Genomic DNA, 23462 nt, shown 5'->3' on the forward strand with positions numbered 1-23462 from the left:
TACTGCACCTAATTCCAATTTACATGGAAGAAGCATCTCCATCCCTACCATTGGAGCAAATAATTTTGAGCTGAAACCTCAATTAGTTTCTCTGATGCAACAAAACTACAAGTTTCATGGACTTCCATCTGAAGATCCTTTTCAGTTCTTAACTGAATTCTTGCAGATCTGTGATACTGTTAAGACTGATAGAGTAGATCCTGAAGTCTACAGGCTCATGCTTTTCCCGTTTGCTGTAAGAGACAGAGCTAGAATATGGTTGGATTCTCAACCTAAAGAGAGTCTGAACTCTTGGGATAAGCTGGTCACGGCTTTCTTAGCCAAGTTCTTTCCTCCTCAAAAGCTTAGTAAGCTTAGAGTGGATGTTCAAATCTTCAGACAGAAAGAAGGTGAATCCCTCTATGAAGCTTGGGAGAGATACAAGCAACTGACCAAAAAGTGTCCTTCGGACATGCTTTCAGAATGGACCATCTTGGATATATTCTATGATGGTCTGTCTGAATTAGCTAAGATGTCATTGGATACTTCTACAGGTGGATCCATTCACCTAAAGAAAACGCCTGCAGAAGCTCAAGAACTCATTGACATGGTTGCTAATAACCAGTTCATGTACACTTCTGAGAGGAATCCTATGAGTAATGGGACGCCTCAGAAGAAGGGAGTTCTTGAAATTGATACTCTGAATGCCATATTGGCCCAGAATAAAATATTGACTCAGCAAGTCAATATGATTTCTCAGAGTCTGAATGGAATGCAAGCTGCATCCAACAGTACTCAAGAGGCATCTTCTGAAGAAGAAGCTTATGATCCTGAAAACCCTGCAATAGCAGAGGTGAATTACATGGGTGAACCCTACGGAAACACTTATAATCCCTCATGGAGAAATCACCCAAATCTCTCATGGAAGGATCATCAAAAGCCTCAACAAGGCTTTAATAATGGTGGAAGAAACAGGTTTAGCAATAGCAAGCCTTTTCCATTATCCACTCATCAATAGACAGAGAACTCTGAACAAAATACCTCTAATTTAGCAAACTTAGTCTCTGATCTATCTAAGGCCACTATGAGTTTCATGAATGAAACAAGGTCCTCCATTAGAAATTTGGAAGCACAAGTGGGCCAGCTGAGTAAAAGAATCATTGAAACCCCTCCTAGTACTCTCCCAAGCAATACAGAAGAGAATCCAAAAGGAGAGTGCAAGGCCATTGAATTAACTATCATGGCCGAACCCACAAAAGAGGAGAAGGACATGAATCCCAAGGAGGAAGACCTCCTGGAACGTCCAGTGATCAATAAGGAGTTTCCCTCTGAGGAACCAAAGGACTCTGAGGCTCATCTAGAGACCATAGAGATTCCATTAAACCTCCTTATGCCATTCATAAGTTCTGATGAGTATTCTTCTTCTGAAGAGAATGAGGATGTCACTGAAGAACAAGTTGCCAAGTTCCTTGGTGCAATCATGAAGCTGAATGCCAATTTACTTGGTAAAGAGACTTGGGGAGATGAACTTCCCCTGTTCACCAATGAACTAAATGCATTGGATCAACTGAGATTGTCTCAGAAGAAACAGGATCCTGGAAAGTTCCTAATACCTTGTACCATAGGCACAATGACCTTTGAGAAGGCTCTATGTGACCTTGGGTCAGGAATAAACCTCATGCCACTCTCTGTAATGGAGAAACTGGGAATCTTTGAGGTACAAGCTACTAAAATCTCATTAGAGATGGCAGACAATTCCAGAAAATAGGCTTATGGACAAGTAGAGGACATATTAGTAAAGGTTGAAGGCCTTTACATCCCTGCCTATTTCATAATCCTAGATACTGGGAAGGATGAGGATGAATCCATTATCCTTGGAAGAACCTTCCTAGCCACAACAAGAGCTGTGATTGATGTTAACAGAGGTGAACTAGTCCTTCAATTGAATGAGGACTCCCTTGAGTTTAAAACTCAAGGACATCCTTCTGTAAACATGGAAAAGAGGCACAGTAAGCTTCTCTCAAAACAGAGTCAACTAGAGCCCCCACAGTCAAACTCTAAGTTTGGTGTTAGGAGGACACAACCAAACTTTAAGTTTGGTATTGAACTCCCACATCCAAACTCTAAGTTTGGTGTTGGGAAGTCTCAACAATACTCTGAACATCTGTGAGGCTCCATGAGAGCCCACTGTCAAGCTACTGACATTAAAGAAGCGCTTGTTGGGAGGCAACCCAATTTTTATTTATCTAATTTTAAATTTATTTTCATTGTTCTTTCATGTTTTAATAGGTTCATGATCATGTGGAGTCACAAAATAAATATAAAAATTGAAAACGGAATCAAAAACAGCAGAAGAAAAATCACACCCTGGAGGAGGATCTTACTGGCGTTTAAACGCCATTAAGGAGCATCTGGCTGGCGTTCAACGCCAGAACAGAGCATGGATCTGGCGTTGAACGCCAGAAACAAGCAGCATCTTGGCGTTCAGACGCCAGAAATGCACACTGAGGAAGAGCTGGTGCTAAACGCCAGAAACAAGCATCTGGCTGGCGTTCAACGCTAGAAATATGCTGCATTTGGGTGCTAAACGCCCAGAACAAGCATCAATTCGGCGTTTAAACGCCAGAATTGCATGCAAAGGCATTTCACATGCCTAATGGGTGCAGAGATGCAAATCCTTAACAACTCAGGATCTGTGGACCCCACAGGATCCCCACCTTCCCTCCTCATAATCCTAGATTCTTCCACATCTTCTTCTTCTTCTATTCTTTCTTCTTTTGCTCGAGGGCGAGCAACATTCTAAGTTTGGTGTGGTAAAAGTATAGTTCTTTTTTTTCCATAACCATCGATGGCACCTAAGGCCAGAGAAACCTCTAGAAAGAGGAAAGGGAAGACAAAAGCTTCCATCAAGGGTCTATAGCTCAGTGGTAGAACATTTGACTGCAAATCAAGAGATCCCTGAGATACCTCAAGGGATACATTTTCCTCCACACAATTATTGGGAGCAACTAAGGGTGGAACATCAAGAGCACTCCATCATCCTTCATGAAATTAGAGAAGATCAAAAAGCAATGAGGGAGGAGCAACAGAGACAAGGAAGAGACATAGAAGAGCTCAAAGACATCATTGGTTCCTCAAGAAGGAAACGCCACCATCACTAAGGTGGACTCATTCCTTGTTCTCAAATTCTCTGTTTTTCGTTTTCTTTATGTTAAGTGCTTATCCATGTTAGTGTCTTATTACATGATCATTAGTATTTAGTAACTTTGTCTTAAAGTTATGAATGTCCGATGAATCCATCACCTCTCTTAAAGGAAAAATGTTTTTAATTCAAAAGAACAAGAAGTACATTTCGAATTTATCCTTGAACTTAGTTTAATTATATTGATGTGGTGACAATACTTTTTGTTTTCTAAATGAATGCTTGAACAATGCATATGTCTTTTGAAGTTGTTGTTTATGAATGTTAAATATGTTGGCTCTTGAAAGAATGATGACAAGGAGACATGTTATTTCATAATCTGAAAAATCATAAAAATGATTTTTGAGGCAAGAAAAAGCAGTGAATACAAAGCTTGCAGAAAAAAAGCATTAAAAAAAATAGAAAGAAAAAGAAAAAGCAAGCAGAAAAAGCCAAAAGCTCTTAAAACCAAAAGGCAAGAGCAAAAAGCCAATAACCTTTAAAACCAAAAGGCAAGGGTAAATAAAAAGGATCCCAAGGCTTTGAGCATCAGTGGATAGGAGGGCCTAAAGGATTAAAATCCTGGCCTAAGCGGCTAAACCAAGCTGTCCCTAACCATGTGCTTGTGGCGTGAAGGTGTCAAGTGAAAACTTGAGACTGAGCGGTTAAAGTCAAGGTCCAAAACAAAAGAAGAGTGTGCTTAAGAACCCTGGACACCTCTAATTGGGGACTTTAGCAAAGCTGAGTCACAATCTGAAAAGGTTCACCCAATTATGTGTCTGTGGCATTTATGTATCCGGTGGTAATACTGGAAAACAAAGTGCTTATGGCCACGACCAAGACTCATAAAGTAGCTGTGTTCAAGAATCAACATACTGAACTAGGAGAATCAATAACACTATCTGAACTCTGAGTTCCTATAGATGCCAATCATTCTGAACTTCAATGGATAAAGTGAGATGCCAAAACTATTCAAGAGGCAAAAAACTACAAGTCCCGCTCATTTGATTGGAGCTATGTTTCATTGATAGTTTGGAATTTATAGTATATTCTCTTCTTTTTATCCTATTTGATTTTCAGTTGCATAGGGACAAGCAACAATTTAAGTTTGGTGTTGTGATGAGCGGATAATTTATACGCTTTTTGGTAATGTTTTTAGTATGTTTCTAGTAGGATCTAGTTACTTTTAGGGATGTTTTCATTAGTTTTATGTTAAATTCACATTTCTGGACTTTACTATGAGTTTGTGTGTTTTTCTGTGATTTCAGGTATTTTCTGGCTGAAATTGAGGGACTTGAGCAAAAATCAGATTCAGAGGTAGAAGAAGGACTGCTGATGCTGTTGGATTCTGACTTCCCTGCACTCAAAGTGGATTTTCTAGAGCTAAAGAACTCAAAATGGCGCGCTTCCAATTGCGTTGGAAAGTAGACATCCAGGGATTTCCAGCAATATATAATAGTTTATACTTTGGCTGAGTTTAGACGATGCAAAAGGGCGTTGAACACCAGTTCTACGCTGCAGTCTGGAGTTAAACGCCAGAAACACGTCACAAACCAGAGTTGAACGCCAGAAACACGTTACAAACTGGCGTTCAACTCCAAGAATGACCTCTGCACGTGTAAACTTCAAGCTCAGCCCAAGCACACACCAAGTGGGCCCCGGAAGTGGATTTATGCATCAATTACTTACTTCTGTAAACCCTAGTAACTAGTTTAGTATAAATTGGACTTTTTACTATTGTATTAGACATCTTATGATTTTTAGTTCATCTTTGAATCGTATTGATCACGTTTGGGGGCTGGCCTCTCGGCCATGCATGAACCTTCATCACTTATGTATTTTCAACGGTAGAGTTTCTACACTCCATAGATTAAGGTGTGGAGCTCTGCTGTTCCTCATGAATTAATGCAAAGTACTACTGTTTTTTATTCAATTCAACTTATTCCGCTTTTAAGATATTCATTCGTACTCCAACATGAATGTGATGAATGTGACAATCATCATCATTCTCCCACGAACGCGTGCCTGACAACCACTTCCGTTCCACCTTAGATTGAATGAATATCTTTTGGATCTCTTAATCATAATCTTCGTGGTATAAGCTAGATTGATGGCGGCATTCATGAGAGTCCGGAAAGTCTAAACCTTGTCTGTGGTATTCCGAGTAGGATTCAGGGATTGAATGACTGTGACGAACTTCAAACTCGCGAGTGCTGGGCGTAGTGACAGACGCAAAAGGAGGGTGAATCCTATTCCAGTATGATCGAGAACCTCAGATGATCAGCCGTGATGTGACAGAGCATTTGGACCTTTTTCACAAGAGGATGGGATGTAGCCATTGACAATGGTGATGCTCTTACAGAAAGCTTTCCATGGAAAGGAGTAAGACTGATTGGATGAAGACAGCGGGAAAGCAGAGATTCAGAGGAATGAAAGCATCTCTTTACGCTTATCTGAAATTCTCACCAATGAATTACATAAGTATTTCTATCTTTATTTTCTGTTTATTTATTATTATTATTCGAAAACTCCATAACCATTTGATATCTGCCTGACTGAGACTAACAAGATGACCATAGCTTGCTTCATACCAAAAATCTCCGTGGGATCGACCCTTACTCACGTAAGGTTTTATTACTTGGACGACCCAGTGCACTTGCTGGTTAGTTGTGTGAAGTTGTGAAGTTATGTTTAGACCATGGTATTGTGCACCAGTTATTGGCGCCATTGCTAGGGAGAGAACGAACAACAAATTTTACAACCTCAGAGTAACAATTTCGGCTACCAACAGACCATTATAGAATATATCTAGGATGGTCCATTCTGAAAGCATGTCAGAAGGACACTTTTTGGTCAGTTGCTTATATCTCTCCCAGACTTCATAGAGGGATTTACCTTCTTTCTGTCTGAAGGTTTGAACATCCACTCTAAGCTTACTAAGCTTTTGAGGAGGAAAGAACTTGGCTAAGAAAGCCGTGACCAGCTTATCCCAAGAGTTCAGGCTATTCTTAGGTTGAGAGTCCAACCATATTCTAGCTCTGTCTCTTACAGCAAACGGGAAAAGCATAAGTCTGTAGACCTCAGGATCAACACCATTGGTCTTAACAGTCTCACAGATCTGCAAGAATTCAGTTTAAAACTGAAAAGGATCTTCTGATGGAAGTCCATGAAACTTGCAATTCTGTTACATCAGAGAAACTAATTGAGGCTTTAGCTCAAAGTTGTTTGCTCCAATGGCAGGGATTGAGATGCTTTTTCCATGTAAATTGGAATTTGGTGCAGTAAAGTCACCAAGCATCTTCCTTGCATTATTATTATTTTCGGCTATGTCTCCTTCTTTTTTGAAAATTTCTGTCAGATTTTCTCCAGAGAGTTGTGCTTTAGCTTCCCTTAGCTTCCTCTTCAGAGTCCTTTCAGGTTCCGGATCAGCTTCAACAAGAATGTTCTTATCCTTGCTCCTGCTCATATGAAAAAGAAGAGAACACAAAAGAAAATATGGAATCCTCTATGTCACAGTATAGAGATTCCTTATGTAAGTATAAGAAGAGAAGAGTAGCAAAAAGAAAAAGATAAGAATCCAAACACAGGGGAGAGGAATGGGTTCGAATTCTTGAGTGAAAGTGGGGTGTTAGTAGATGAATAAATAAACATAAGGGGATGAGAGATGAGAGAATTCGAAAATTAAATAAAATAAAATAAAAATATTTTTGTTTTTAATTTAAAATCAAAGTTAGAATTCGAAAATTAAAAAGAAAAATGAAATTAAATTAAATTTAAAATAATTCATTAATTAAAAAGGAATTTTGAAAAAGAGGAAGGTGATTTTCGAAAATTAGAGAGAGAGAATTAGTTAGGTAGTTTTGAAAAAGATAAGAATTAAACAAAAAGGTAGGATTAATTGAAAAAGATTTGAAAATCAATTTTTGAAAAGATGAGAAGTTAGAAAAGATTTTGAAATTGATTTTGAAAAAGATGTGATTGAAACTTATTTTGAAAGATATTTGAAAAAGAAATTTAAAAGGATTTGATTTTGAAAATTAAAGCTGATTACTTGACTAACAAGAAACAAAAAGATATGATTTTAAAATTTAAAGATTGAACCTTTCTTACTAGGCAAGTAACACACTTAAAATTTTTGAATCAATCACATTAATTGTTAGCATTAATTTTAAAAATATGAAATAGAAATAAGAAAAAGATTTTGAAAATAAAATTTGAAAATTTCGAAAAATATGTAAAAATAAATGAAAAAGATTTGATTTTTGAAAAAGATTTGAAAAAGATAGAATTTTTAAATTGAAAATTTGACTTGACTCATAAGAAACAACTAAATTTTAAAAAATTTTGAAAGAGTCAACTCAAATTTTCGAAAATTTATGAGAGAATAAGGGAAATATATTTTTTTATTTTTGAATTTTAATGATGAGAGAGAAAAACATCAAAAAGACTCAATGCATGAAAATTTTGGATCAAAACAAATGATGCATGCAAGAACACTATGAATGTCAAGATGAACACCAAGAACACTTTGAATGTCAAGATGAACACCAAGAACTTATTTTTGAAAATTTTTTAGAAAAGAAAAACATGCAAGACACCAAACATAGAAATTTTCAATGTTGAGACATTAATAAATTGAAAATGCATATGGAAAACAAGAAAAGACACAAAACAAGAAATTTTAAAGATCAAAGAAGAAGACTTACCAAGAACAACTTGAAGATCATGAAGAATGCAATGCATGGATTTTTGAAATATGCAAGAAAGAGATAAACATGCAATTGACACCAAACTTTAAAAACTGACACAAGACTCTAACAAGAAACATCAAATTATTTTTTTATTTTGATGATTTTATTAATTTTTTGTATATTTTTCGAAAATTATTTTGAAAAAGAAAATCAGGATTTCAAAATTTTTAATAGGAATTCTAGGAATCTAGCAATGTTAGTCTAAAGCTCCAGTCCAGGAATTAGACATGGCTTACCAGCCAGCCAAGCTTTCAGTGAAAGCTCCGGTCCAAAACACTAGACATGGCCAATGGCCAGCCAAGCTTTAGCAGATACAAATCAGACATACAACAGTTGATACTTCATTCAACTTGCTTCTGTGCTGATGAGTGGAAGCCTCGGTCCAAAAGAATTAGATATGTCTTTACAGCCAGCTAGGCTTCAACATGTTTCATGAAACTCTAGAATTCTTCTTAAAAATTCTGAAGAACATAAAATAATTTATTTTTGAATTTTTTTTCGAAAATAATAAGAATAAAAGCAAAAACTTAAAATTAAAATAAAATTACCTAATCTGAGCAACAAGATGAACCGTCAGTTGTCTAAACTCGAACAATCCCCGGAAACGGCGCCAAAAACATGGTGCACGAAATTGCGATCATCAACAATGGCGCCAAAGACTTGGTGCTCTCAAACGTGAATCACACTTTGTCACAACTTCGCACAACTAACCAGCAAGTGCACTGGGTCATCCAAGTAATAAACCTTACGTGAGTAAGGGTCGATCCCACGGAGATTGTCGGCTTGAAGCAAGCTATGGTCACCTTGTAAATCTCAGTCAGGTGGATTCAAATGGTTATGGTAAATTGATAATAAATATATAAATAAAATATAAACTAGGATAGAGATACTTATGTAATTCATTGGTGAGAATTTCAGATAAGCGTATAGAGATGCTTTCATTCCTCCTGAACCTCTGCTTTCCTGCTGTCTTCATCCAATCATTCCTACTCCCTTCCATGGCAAGCTTATGCAGGGCATCACCGCTGTCAATGGCTACATCCCGTCCTCTCAGTGAAAATGGTCCAAAATGTGCTGTCACCGCACGGCTATTCATCTATCGGTTCTCGATCATACTGGAATAGGATTCAGTCATCCTTTTGCATCTGTCACTACGCCCAACACTCGCGAGTTTGAAGCTCGTCACAGCCATCCCTTCCCAGATCCTGCTCGGAATACCACAGACAAGGTTTAGACTTTCCGGATCTCAAGAATGGCCGCCAATAATTCTAGCCTATACCACGAAGACTCTGATCTCATGGAATGGAAGGCTCGGTTGTCAGGCGAGGCAACCATGCGTCATGAACCAGAAGGCTAAGAGATATGCACTTAAGCGATTGCAAGTAGAACGGAGGTGGTTGTCAGGCACGCGTTCATGGGTGAGAATGATGATGAGTGTCACGGATCATCACCTTCCTCAGGTTGAAGAACAAGTGTATATCTTAGATAAGAAATAGGCTTGAGTTGAATAGAAAAACAATAGTACTTTGCATTAATTCATGAGGAACAGCAGAGCTCCACACCTTAATCTATGGTGTCTAGAAACTCTACCATTGAAAATACATAAGAACAAGGTCCAGGCATGGCCGAGAGGCTATCCTCCATGATCTCAGAACTAAACATCCAATGATGTTCCAAAAGATGTAAATACAATAGTAAAAAGTCCTATTTATGCTAAACTAGTTACTAGGGTTATAGAGATAAGTAAATGATGCAGAAATCCACTTCCGGGGCCCACTTGGTGTGTGCTTGGGCTGAGCATTGAAGCTTTCACGTGGAGAGGTCTTTCTTGGAGTTAAACGCCAGTTTATAACCTATTTCTGGCATTTAACTCCACTTTGCAACCTGTTTCTGGCGTTTGACTCCAGAATAGGGCAGGGAGCTGGTGTTGAACGCTAGTTTGCGTCGTCTAAACTCAGGCAAAGTATGGACTATAATATATTGCTGGAAAGCCCTGGATGTCCACTTTCGAACGCAATTGAGAGCGCGTCATTTCGAGTTCCGTAGCTCCAGAAAATCCACTTTGAGTGCAGGGAGGTCAGAATCCAACAGCATCTGCAGTCCTTCTTTAACCTCTGAATCTAATTTTTGCTCAAGTCCCTCAATTTCAGCTAGAAAATACCTGAAATCATAGAAAAATACACAAACTCATAGTAAAGTCCAGAAATGTGATTTTTATTTAAAAACTAATAAAAATATACTAAAAACTAATTAAATCATACTAAAAACTATGTAAAAACAATGCTAAAAAGCGTATAAATTATCCGTTCATCAGGCATCAACCATCAAGTTTGTGAGCACAGAATATTTTTAGAAGAGGGAGCTAGGCCTGTTTGTGAACCCCAAAGAAGACTGAATCCCACTATCTTGGAGGTTGTCAAAAAGGAAGTGACCAGACTACTTGAGGCGGATATCATCTACCCCATCTCAGACAGTGAATGGGTAAGCCAAGTACAAGTGGTGCCCAAGAAGTCTGGAGTCACTACAGTGAAGAATGAGCATGGAGAGCTCATAGCAACCAGAGTATAGAACGCCTGGAGAGTCTGCATTGATTACAGGCACCTCAACCAGGCCACTCGTAAGGATCACTACCCCCTTCCATTTATTGATCAAATCCTGGATCGCTGATGAGCGGATAATTTATACGCTTTTTGGCATTGTTTTTAGTATGTTTTTAGTAGAATCTAGTTACTTTGGGGATATTTTCATTAGTTTTTATGTTAAATTCACATTTCTGGACTTTACTATGAGTTTGTGTGTTTTTCTGTGATTTCAGGTATTTTCTGGCTGAAATTGAGGGACTTGAGCAAAAATCAGATTCAGAGGTAGAAGAAGGACTGCTGATGCTGTTGGATTCTGACCTCCCTGCACTCAAAGTGGATTTTCTGGAGCTACAGAACTCAAAATGGCGCACTTCCAATTTCCTGGGAAAGTAGACATCTAGGGCTTTCCATCAATGTATAATAGTCTATACTTTGACCGCGTTTAGATGACGTAAAAGGGCGTTGAACGCCAGTTCTATGCTGGTGTCTGGAGTTAAACGTCAGAAACAAGTCACAAACCAGAGTTGAACGCCAGAAATACGTTACAACCTGGCGTTCAACTCCAGAAAGAGCCTCTGCACGTATAACATTCAAGCTCAGCCCAAGCACACACTAAGTGGGCCCCGGAAGTGGATTTATGCATCAATTACTTATTTCTGTAAACCCTAGTAACTAGTTTAGTATAAATAGGACTGTTTACTATTGTATTAGACATCTTTTGATCAATTTTAGATCTCTAGACCTCCATGGGAGGCTGGCCACTCAGCCATGCTTACCCTATATTCACTTGTGTATTTTTCAACGGTAGAGTTTCTGCACTCCATAGATTAAGGTGTGGAGCTCTGCTGTTCCTCAAAGATTAATGCAAAGTACTACTGTTTTTCTATTCAATTCAACTTATTTCGCTTCTAAGATATTCATTCGCACTTCAACCTGAATGTGATGAACGTGACAATCATCATCATTCCTTATGAACGCGTGCCTGACAACCACTTCCGTTCTACCTTAGATTGAATGAGTATCTCTTAGATCTCTTAATCAGAATCTTCGTGGTATAAGCTAGATTGATGGCGGCATTCATGAGGGTCCGAAAAGTTTAAACCTTGTCTGTGGTATTCCGAGTAGGACTCTGGGATTGAATGACTGTGACGAACTTCAAACTCGCGAGTGCTGGGCGTAGTGACAGACGCAAAAGGAGGGTGAATCCTATTCCAGTATGATCGAGAACATCAGATGATTAGCCGTGCTGTGATAGAGCATTTGGACCATTTTCACAAGAGGATGGGATGCAGCCATTGGCAAGGGTGACGCCTCCAGACGATTAGCCATGCAGTGACAGCGCATCGGACCATTTTCCAGAGAGGATCAAAAGTAGCCATTGACAACGGTGATGTCCTTACATAAAGCCAGCCATAGAATGGAGTAAGACTGATTGGATGAAGACAGCAGGAAAGCAGAGGTTTAGAGGGACGAAAGCATCTCCATGCATTTATCTGAAATTCTCACTAAGGATTTACATAAGTATCTCTATCCCTATTTTATTATTAATATTCAAAAACTCCATAACCATTCTATATCCGCCTGACTGAGATTTACAAGATGACCATAGCTTGCTTCATACCAACAATCTCCATGGGATCGACCCTTACTCGCGTAAGGTTTATTACTTGAACGACCCAGTGCACTTGCTGGTTAGTTGTGTGAAGTTGTGAAAAAAGGTTGAGATTACAATTGAGCGTACCATCTTGATGGCGCCATTGATGATCATAATTTCGTGCACCAAGTTTTTGGCGCCGTTGCCGGGGATTGTTCGAGTTTGGACAACTGACGGTTCATCTTGTTGCTCAGATTGGGTAACTTTCTTTTCGTTTTCATTTCAAAAAGTTTTCAAAAAATTTTTCAAAAATCTTTCAAAAATTTTCTCCTTTGTTTTCGAAAAAAAAATTAAATGAAAATACAAAAAAATTAGAAAATCATAAAAATAAAAAATATTTCATGTTTCTTGTTTGAGTCTTGAGTCAAGTTGAAAGTTTGGTGTCAATTGCATATTCATCTTGCATTTTCCGAAAATTGCATTCATGCATTGCATTCATAGTGTTCTTCATGATCTTCAAGTTGTTCTTGATAAATCTTCTTGTTTGATCTTGATGTTTTTGTGTTTTGCATCTTTTCTTCTTTTACATGTGCATTTTTGCATCCATAAAGTCTAAACATGAAAGATTTCTAAGTTTAGTGTCTTGCATGTTTTCTTTGCATATACAAATTTTCAAAAATAAGTTCTTGATGTTCATCTTGATCTTCAAAGTATTCTTGGTGTTCATCTTGACATTCATAGCATTCTTGCATGCATTCATTGTTTTGATCCAAAAATTTTCATGTATTGAGTCTTTTTCATGTTTTTCCCTCTCATCATTAAAAATTCAAAAATAAAAAAAAAATATCTTTTCCTTTTTCTCTCATCAATTTCGAAAATTAGATTTGACTTTTTCAAAAATTTTTAAAATCTAGTTGTTTTTATGAATCAAATCAAATTTTCAATTTAAAAATCTTATCTTTTTCAAAATCTTTTTCAAAAATCAAATCTTTTTCATTTTTCTTAGTTATTTTTGAAAATTACAAAAATATTTTTCAAAAATCTTTTCTTAATTTTATCTTGTAATTTTCGAAAATAACATCATCAATTAATGTTTTGATTCAAAAATTTCAAGTTTGTTACTTGCTTGTTAAGAAAGATTCAAACTTTAAGTTCTAGAATCATATCTCATGATTTCTTGTGAATCAAGTCATTAATTGTGATTTTAAAAATCAAACCTTTTTCAAAACTAATTTAAATCATATCTTTTCAAAAATATCTCCTTATCTTATCTTTTTTCAAAAATTTGATTTTAAAATATCTTTTCTAACTTCTTATCTTCTTATCTTTTCAAAAATTGATTTTCAAAATTTGTTTCAACTAACTAACTAACTTTTTATTTGTTTCTTATCTTTTTCAAAACTACCTAACTAACTCTTTCTCTCTCTAATTTTCGAAAATATCCTCCCTCTTTTTCAAAATTTCTTATTAATTAACTAATTATGTTAACTTTTGATTTTAAAATTTTCGAAAAATTACTAACCTTTTTCAAAAACTATTTTCGAAAATCACTAACTCTTTTTCAAAAATAATTTTTGAAAATCCTTCCCCCTCATCTCCTTCTAATTATTTATTCATCTACTAACACTTCTCTTCATCTCACATCACTGCTCCTATCCTTACCCTTGTGTTTGGATTCTTCATCTTTCTTCACCCCTATTCCTTTTCTTCTTCTACTAACAATAAGGAACCTCTTTACTGTGACATAGAGGATTCCTCTTCTTTTCTTGTTCTCTTCTCTTTCTTATGATCAGGAACAAGGAAAAAGGCATTCTTGTTGAAGCTGATCCAGAACCTGAAAGGACTCTGAAGAGGAAACTAAGAGAAGCTAAATTACAACAATCCAGCAAGCACCTTTCAGAAATTTTCGAACAAGAAGAGGAGATGGCAGCCGAAAATAATAATAATGCAAGGAGAATGCTTGGTGACTTTACTGCACCTAATTCCAATTTACATGGAAGAAGCATCTCCATTCCTGCCATTGGAGCAAACAATTTTGAGCTGAAACCTCAATTAGTTTCTCTGATGCAGCAGAACTGCAAGTTTTATGGACTTCCATCTGAAGATCCTTTTCAGTTCTTAACTGAATTCTTGCAGATATGTGATACTATTAAGACTAATGGAGTAGATCCTGAAGTCTACAGGCTCATGCTTTTCCCTTTTGCTATAAGAGACAGAGCTAGAGTATGGTTGGACTCTCAACCTAAGGATAGCCTGAACTCTTGGGATAAGCTGGTCAAGGCTTTCTTAGCCAAGTTCTTTCCTCCTCAAAAGCTGAGTAAGCTTAGAGTGGATGTTCAGACCTTCAGATAGAAAGAAGGTGAATCCCTCTATGAAGCTTGGGAGAGATACAAAGGACTGACCAAAAAGTGTCCTTCTGACATGCTTTCAGAATGGACCATCCTGGATATATTCTATGATGGTCTGTCTGAATTAGCTAAGATGTCATTGGATACTTCTGCAAGTGGATCCATTCACCTAAAGAAAACGCCTGCAGAAGCTCAAGAGCTCATTGACATGGTTGCTAATAACCAGTTCATGTACACTTCTGAGAGGAATCCTGTGAGTAATCGGACGACTATGAAGAAGGGAGTTCTTGAAATTGATACTCTGAATGCCATATTGGCTCAAAACAATATTGACTCAGCAAGTCAATATGATTTCTCAGAGTTTGAATGGAATGCAAGCTGCATCCAACAGTACTCAAGAGGCATTTTCTGAAGAAGAAGCTTATGATCCTGAAAACCCTGCAATAGCAGAGGTAAATTATATGGGTGAACCTTATGGAAACACCTATAACCCATCATGGAGAAATCATCCAAATTTCTCATGGAAGGATTAAAAGCCTCAACAAGGCTTTAATAATGGTGGAAGAAATAGGTTTAACAATAGTAAACCTTTTCCATTATCCACTCAGCAACAGACAGAAAACTCTGAACAAAATACCTCTAATTTAGCAAACTTAGTCTCTGATCTATCCAAGGCCACTGTAAGTTTCATGAATGAAACAAGGTCCTCCATTAGAAATTTAGAGGCACAAGTGGGCCAGCTGAGTAAAAAGATCACTGAAATCCCTCCTAGTACTCTCCCAAGCAATACAGAAGAAAATCCAAAAGGAGAGTGCAAGGCCATTGAATTAATCACCATGGCCGAACCTGTGAAGGAAGGAGTGGACGTGAATCCCAAGGAGGAAGACCTCCTGGAACGTCCAGTGATCAATAAGGAGCTTCCCTTTGAGGAACCAAAGGAATCTGAGACTCATCTAGAGACCATAGAGATTCCATTAAACCTCCTTATGCCATTCATGAGCTCTGATGAGTATTCATCTTCTGAAGAGAATGAGGATGTTACTGAAGAGCAAGCTGCCAAGTTTCTTGGTGCAATCATGAAGCTGAATGCCAAATTATTTATTATTGAGACTTGGGAAGATGAACCTCTCTTGTTCACCAATGAACTAAGTGATCTGGATCAACTGAGATTGCCTCAGAAGAAACAGGATCCTGGAAAGTCTTAATACCTTGTACCATAGGCATCATAACCTTTGAAAAGGCTCTGTGTGACCTTGGTTCAGGGATAAACCTCATGCCCCTCTCTGTAATAGAGAAACTGGGAATCTATGGGGTGCAAGCCACTAAAATCTCATTAGAGATGGCAGACAATTCAAGAAAACAGGCTTATGGACAAGTAGAGGACGTGTTAGTAAAGGTTGAAGGCCTTTACATCCCTGCTGATTTCATAGTCCTAGATACCGGGAAGGATGAGGATGAATTCATCATCCTTGGAAGACCCTTCCTAGCCACAGCAAGAGCTGTGATTGATGTGGACAGAGGAGAATTGATCCTTCAATTAAATGAGGATAACCTTGTGTTTAAAACTCAAGGATCTCTCTCTGTACCCATGGAGAGGAAGCATAGTAAGCTTCTCTCATTGCAGAGTCAACCAGAGCCCCCACAGTTAAACTCTAAGTTTGGTGTTGGGAGGCCACAACCAAACTCTAATTTTGGTGTTGAACTTCCATATCCAAACTCTAAGTTTGGTGTTGGGAAGTCTCAACAATGCTCTGAACATCTGTGAGGTTCCATGAGAGCCCACTTTCAAGCTATTGACATTAAAGAAGCGCTTGTTGGGAGGCAACCTAATTTTTATCTAATTTTATTTTTCTTGTTCTTTCATGTTTTATTAGGTTCATGATCATGTGGAGTCACAAAATAAATATAAAAATTGAAAACGGAATCAAAAACAGCAGAAGAAAAATCACACCTTGGAGGAAGACCTTACTGGCATTTAAACGCCAGTAAGAAGCATCTGGCTGGCGTTCAACGCCAGAACAGAGCATGGTTCTGGCGCTGAACGCCCAAAATGGGCAGCATCTGGGTGTTTGAACGCCAGAATTGCACCCTGGAGAAGAGCTGGCGCTGAATGCCCAGAACAAGCATGGTTCTGGCGTTCAACGCCAGAAATGGGCAACAAATGGGCGTTCAACGCCCAGAACAAGCACCAATCTGGCGCTGAACACCCAGAGTTGTGTGCAAGGGCATTTTGCATGCCTAATTGGGTGCAAGGTTGTAATTCCTTGAACACCTCAGGATCTGTGGACACCACAGGATCCCCACCTACCTCCACTCACTTCTTCTCACCCCTCTTTCACACAATCCCATAAACACTCTTCCCCAAAACTCTTCACCAATCACCTCAATCTCTCTTCCCTATCACCACTTCACCACTCACATCCATCCACTCTTCCCCATAAACCTACCTCATAAACTCCACCTACCTTCAAAATTCAAAATCAATTTCCCACCCAAACCCACCCTATATGGCCGAAACCTTACCCCCCTCCCTTCCCTATATACAGCCCTCCATTCTTCCTCATTTTCACACAACACAACCCTCTCTTCTCTTCTTGGCCGAATACACCACTCCCCCCTCTCCTCCATATTTTCTTCTTCTTCTTCATCTATTCTTTCTTTTCTTGCTCGAGGGCGAGCAAAATTCTAAGTTTGGTGTGGTAAAAGCATAAGCTTTTTGTTTTTCCATTACCATTGATGGCACCTAAGACCGGAGAATCCTCTAGAAAAGGGAAAGGGAAGACAAAAGCTTCCACCTCCGAGTCATGGGAGATGGAAAGATTCATCTCCAAAGCTCATCAAGACCACTTCTATGATGTTGTGGCCAAGAAGAAGGTGATCCCTGAGGTCCCTTTCAAGCTCAAGAAGAATGAGTATCCGGAGATCCGACATGAAATCCAAAGAAGAGGTTGGGAAGTTCTAACAAAACCCATCCAACAAGTCGGCATCCTAATGGTTCACGAGTTCTATGCCAATGCATGGATCACTAGGAACCATGATCAAAGTAAGAACCCGGACCCAAAGAATCATCTCACCATGGTTCGGGGGAAATACTTAGATTTTAGACTGGAAAATGTGAGGTTGGCGTTTAACTTGCCTATGATGCAAGGAGATGCACGCTGGTGCACGAAATTGTGATCTCCAGGCTTGAACAAATCCTGGTAATGGCTCCAAAGCTTGGTGCTCTGATCTTAATTCATAATTGTCACAACTTCGATACAACTAACCAGCAAGTGCACTGGGTCGTCCAAGTAATACCTTACGTGAGTAAGGGTCGAATCCCACGGAGATTGTTGGTATGAAGCAAGCTATGATCACCTTGTAAATCTCAGTCAGGCGGATATAAAACAGTTATGTGGTTTTCGAATATTAATTAATAAAAAGTAGAGGTAGAGATACTTATGTAATTCATTGGTAGGAATTTCAGATAAGCGAATGGAGATGCTTTTCGTTCCTCTGAACCTCTGCTTTCCTGCTATCTTCATCCAATCAGTCTTACTCCTTTCCATGGCTGGCTTTATGTGATACATCACCACTGTCAATGGCTACTTTCGGTCATCTCTCGGGAAAATGATCCAATGCCCTGTCACGGCACGGCTAATCGTCTGGAGGCATCACCCTTGCCAATGGCTTCATCTTATCCTCTCAGTGAATAATATGCTCACGCATCCTGTCACGGCACGGCTATTCATCTGTCGGTTCTCGATCATGCTGGAATAGGATTTACTATCCTTTTGCGTCTGTCACTAACGCCCTGCAATCGCGAGTTAGGAGCTCGTCACAGTCATTCAATCAATGAATCCTACTCGGAATACCACAGACAAGGTTTAGACTTTCCGGATTCTCTTGAATGCCGCCATCATTCTAGCTTACGCCACGAAGATTCCGGTTAAGAGATCTAAGAGATATTCATTCTAGCTTATTTCATATAGAACGGAAGTGTTTGTCAGGCACGTGTTCATAGGGGAGATGGTGATGAGCGTCACACATAATCATCACCTTCATCACGTTCTTGGGTGCGAATGGATATCTTAGAAGCGAAATAAGATGAATTGAATGGAAAACAGAAGTACTTGCATTAATCTTTGAGGAACAGCAGAGCTCCACACCTTAATCTATGGAGTGTAGAAACTCTACCGTTGAAAATACATAAGTGAGAGGTCCAGGCATGGCCGAGATGGCCAGCCCCCAAAACGTGATCAAAGGATCATAAGGTAATCCAAAGATGTCAAATACAATAGTAAGATGTCCTATTTATAATAAACTAGCTACTAGGGTTTACATGAGTAAGTATTTGATGTATAAATCCACTTCCGGGGCCCACTTGGTGTGTGTTTGGGCTGAGCTTAAGTGTTGCACGTGCAGAGGCCATTTGTGGAGTTGAACGCCAGTTTTTGTTCCAGTTTGGGCGTTCAACTCTGGTTTTGGATCCTTTTCTGGCGCTGGACGCCAGATTTGGGTAGAAATCTGGCGTTGAACGCCAGTTTACGTCGTTAATTCTTGGCCAAAGTATGGACTATTATATATTTCTGGAAAGCCCTGGATGTCTACTTTCCAACGCAATTGGAAGCGCGCCATTTCGAGTTCTGTAGCTCCAGAAAATCCACTTTGAGTGCAGGGAGGTCAGAATCCAACAGCATCAGCAGTCCTTTTTCAACTTCTGAATCTGATTTTTGCTCAAGTCCCTCAATTTCAGCCAGAAAATACCTGAAATCACAGAAAAATACACAAACTCATAGTAAAGTCCAGAAATGTGAATTTAATACAAAATCTATTAAAAACATCCCTAAAAGTAACTAGATCCTACTAAAAACATACTAAAAACAATGTCAAAAAGCGTATAAATTATCCGCTCATCACAACACCAAACTTAAATTGTTGCTTGTCCCCAAGCAACTGAAAATCAAAACAGGATAAAAAGAATAGAATATACTATAAATTCCAAACTATCAATGAAACAGAGCTTCAATCATATGAGCGGGACTTATAGCTTTTTGCCTCTTGAATAGTTTTGGCATCTCACTTTATCCATTGAGGTTCAGAATGATTGGCATCTATAGGATCTCAGAGTTCAGATAGTGTTATTGATTCTCCTAGTTCAGTATGATGATTCTTGAACACAGCTATTTTATGAGTCTTGGCCGTGGCCCTAAGCACTTTGTTTTCCAGTATTACCACCGGATACATAAATGCCACAGACACATAATTGGGTGAACCTTTTCAGATTGTGACTCAGCTTTGCTAAAGTCCCCAATTAGAGGTGTCCAGGGTTCTTAAGCACACTCTTTTTTTTGCTTTGGACCTTGACTTTAACCGCTCAGTCTCAAGTTTTCACTTGACACCTACACGCCACAAGCACATGGTTAGGGACAACTTGGTTTAGTCGTTTAGACCAGGATTTTATTCCTTTAGGCCCTCCTATCCACTGATGCTCAAAGCCTTGGGATCCTTTTTATTTGCCCTTGCCTTTTGGTTTTAAGGGTTATTGGCTTTTTGCTCTTGCCTCTTGGTTTTAAGAGCTTTTGGCTTTTTCTGCTTGCTTTTTCTTTTTCTTTCTATTTTTTTTTTCGCCTATTTTTTTTTTCTTTTTTTTTCTGCAAGCTTTGTTCTTTGCTGCTTTTTCTTGCTTCAAGAATCATTTTTATGATTTTTCAGATTATCAAATAACATGTCTCCTAGTCATCATTCTTTCAAGAGCCAACATATTTAACATTCTTAAACAACAACTTCAAAAGACATATGCACTGTTCAAGCATACATTCAGAAAACAAGAAGCATTGTCACCACATCAATATAATTAAACTAAGTTCAAGGATAAATTCAAAACTCATGTACTTCTTGTTCTTTTGAATTAAAACATTTTTTTTAAGAGAGGTGATGGATTCATAGGACATTTATAACTTTAAGACATAGTTACTACTACTAATGATCATGTAATGAAGACACAAACATAGATAAGCACATAACATAGAAAATGAAAAACAGAGAAAGTAAGAACAAGGAATGAGTCCACCTTAGTGATGTCCTTGAGCTCTTCTATGTCTCTTCCTTGTCTTTGCTGCTCCTCCTTCATTACTTTTAGATCTTCTCTGATTTCATGAAGGATGATGGAGTGCTCTTGATGTTCCACCCTTAGTTGCTTCCAATAATTGTGTGGAAGAAAATGTATCCCCTGAGGTATCTCAGGGATCTCTTGATTTGCAGTCAAATATTCTACCACTGAGCTATAGACCCTTGATGGAAGCTTTTGTCTTCCCTTTCCTCTTTCTAGAGGCTTCTCTGGCCTTAGGTGCCATCAATGGTTATAGAAAAAAAAATAAAAAAACTATGCTTTTTACCACACCAAACTTAGAATGTTGCTCGCCCTCGAGCAAAAGAAGAAAGAATAGAAGAATAAGAAGAAGATATGGAGGAGATGGAGGGAGATGTGTATTCGGCCATATGGGTGGGATTGGGTGTTAAAGAGATGTTGAATTTTGAAGGAAAGTGGGTGTTTGGATGTGAGTGGTAACTGGAAGACAGAAGGGATGAGTGTTTATTGGGAATAGAGGATGATTGAGAAGAGAGAAGAGAGTGAGTGAAGGTAGGTGGGGATCCTGTGGGGTCCACAGATCTTGGGGTGTCAAGGCATTTACATCCCTGCACCAATTTAGGCATGCAAAATGCCCTTGCAGACAACTCTGGGCGTTCAGCGCCAGGTTGGTGCCCATTTTGGGCGTTCAACGCCCATTTGCTGCCATTTCTGGCGTTGAACGCCAGAACCATGCTTGTTCTGGGCGTTCAGCGCCAGGATGCTCCCATTCTGGGCGTTCAGCGCCAGAACTATGCTCTGTTCTGGCGTTTGAACGCCAGACAGATGCTCCTCCAGGGTGTGATTTTTCTTCTGCTGTTTTTGATTCCGTTTTTGATTTTTTTGTTTATTTTGTGACTCCACATGATCATGAACCTAAGAAAACATGAAAAACAATAAAAATAAGAGTTAGATAAACATTGAGTTGCCTCCCAACAAGCGCTTCTTTAATGTCAATAGCTTGACAGTGGGCTCTCATGGAGCCTCACAGATGTGCAGAGCTTTGTTGAGACTCTCCAACACCAAACTTAGAGTTTGACTGTGGGGGCTCTGGTTGACTCTTCTTGGAGAGAAGCTTTTTCTGCTTCCTCTCTATGGTTGCAGAGGGAGATCCTTGAGTTTTAAACACAAGGGAGTCCTCATTCCATTGAAGGAATATTTCACCTCTGTCAACATCAATCACAGCTCTTGCTGTGGCTAGGAAAGGTCTTCCTAGGATGATGGATTCATCCTCTTCCTTTCCAGTATCCAGGACTATGAAATCAGTAGGTATGTAAAGGCCCTCAACCTTTACTAATACTTCTTCTACTTGTCCATAAGCCTGTTTTCTTGAGTTGTCTGCCATCTCTAGTGAGATTTTAGCAGCTTGCACCCCATAGATTCCCAGTTTCTCTATTACAGAGAGGGGCATGAGGTTTATCCCTGAACCAAGGTCACACAGAGCCTTAAAGATCATGGTGCCTATGGTACAAGGGATTATGAACTTTCCAGGATCCTGTCTCTTCTGAGGCAATGTCAGTTGATCCAGATCACTTAGTTCAATGATGAACAAGGGAGGTTCAACTTCCCAAGCATCAATGCCAAATAATTTGGCATTCAGCTTCATGATTTCACCAAGAAACTTGGAAGTTTGCTCTTCAGTAACATCCTCATTCTCTTCAGAAGAGGAATACTCATCAGAGCTCATGAAGGACATAAGGAGGTTCAATGGAATCTCTATGGTCTCTAGATGAGCCTCAGAGTCCTTTGGTTCCTCAGAGGGAAGCTCCTTATTGGTCACTGGACGTCCCAGGAGGTCTTCCCCCTTGGGATTCATGTCCTCTCCTCTCCTCACAGGTTCGGCCATGGCACTTATGTCAATGGCCTTGCACTCTCCTTTTGGGTTCTCTTCTGTATTGCTTGGGAGAGTACTAGGAGGGATTTCAGTGATCCTTTTTCTCAGCTGGCCCACTTGTGCTTCCAGATTTCTAATGGAAGACCTTGTTTCATTCATGAAACTTACAGTGGCCTTAGATAGATCAGAGACTAGATTTGCTAAATTTGAAGCATTTTGTTCAGAGTTCTCTGTCTGTTGCTGAGTTGATGATGGAAAAGGCTTGCTATTGCTAAACCTGTTTCTTCCACCATTATTAAAGCCTTGTTGGGGCTTTTGATCCTTCCATAAGAAATTTGGATGATTTCTCCATGTTGAGTTATAGGTGTTTCCATAAGGTTCACCTAAGTATTTTACCTCTGCTATTGCAGGGTTCTCAGGATCATAAGCTTCTTCTTCAGAAGATGCTTCTTGAGTACTGTTGGATGCAGCTTGCATTCCATGCAGACTCTGAGAGATCATATTGCCTTGCTGAGTCAATATTTTATTCTGAGCCAATATGGCATTCAGAGTATCAACCTCAAGAACTCCCTTCTTCATAGGCGTCCCATTACTCACAGGATTCCTTTCAGAAGTGTACATGAACTGGTTATTAGCAACCATGTCAATGAGTTCTTGAGCTTCTGCAGGCGTTTTCTTTAGGTGAATGGATCCACCTGCAGAAGTGTCCAGTGACATCTTTGATAGCTCAGATAAACCATCATAGAATATATCCAGGATGGTCCATTCTGAAAGCATGTCAGAAGGACACTTTTTGGTCAACTGTTTGTATCTTTCCCAAGCTTCATAGAGGGATTCACCTTCTTTCTGTCTGAAGGTTTGAACATCAGCTCTAAGCTTGCTCAGCTTTTGAGGAGGAAAGTACTTGGCTAAGAAAGCCGTGACTAGCTTATCCCAAGAGTTCAGGCTGTCTTTGGGTTGAGAATCCAACCATAATCTAGCTCTGTCTCTTACAGCAAAAGGGAAAAGCATGAGCCTGTAGACTTCAGGATCTACTCCATTAGTCTTAACAGTATCACATATCTGCAAGAATTCAGTTAAGAAC

At 39.0% G+C, this 23462-nt stretch overlaps 3 non-coding genes across 3 annotated transcripts; 1 reads left to right on the forward strand and 2 right to left on the reverse strand.

Annotated features, from left to right (window-relative positions):
* Positions 1–349: 349 nt before the first annotated feature.
* Positions 350–457, reverse strand: LOC112781132 (small nucleolar RNA R71). Its single transcript, XR_003191926.1, has one exon. It is a non-coding gene; the product is annotated as a small nucleolar RNA R71 (small nucleolar RNA).
* A 13949-nt stretch (positions 458–14406) lies between these two features.
* LOC112780488 (small nucleolar RNA R71) lies at positions 14407–14514 on the reverse strand. Its single transcript, XR_003191321.1, has one exon. It is a non-coding gene; the product is annotated as a small nucleolar RNA R71 (small nucleolar RNA).
* An 8635-nt stretch (positions 14515–23149) lies between these two features.
* On the forward strand, positions 23150–23257 carry LOC112780731 (small nucleolar RNA R71). The gene has a single exon (XR_003191547.1). It is a non-coding gene; the product is annotated as a small nucleolar RNA R71 (small nucleolar RNA).
* Positions 23258–23462: the final 205 nt, after the last annotated feature.

The sequence above is a fragment of the Arachis hypogaea genome, chromosome 19 (genome assembly GCF_003086295.3).
Source record: "Arachis hypogaea cultivar Tifrunner chromosome 19, arahy.Tifrunner.gnm2.J5K5, whole genome shotgun sequence".
In the NCBI taxonomy this organism is placed as follows: Eukaryota; Viridiplantae; Streptophyta; class Magnoliopsida; order Fabales; family Fabaceae; genus Arachis; species Arachis hypogaea.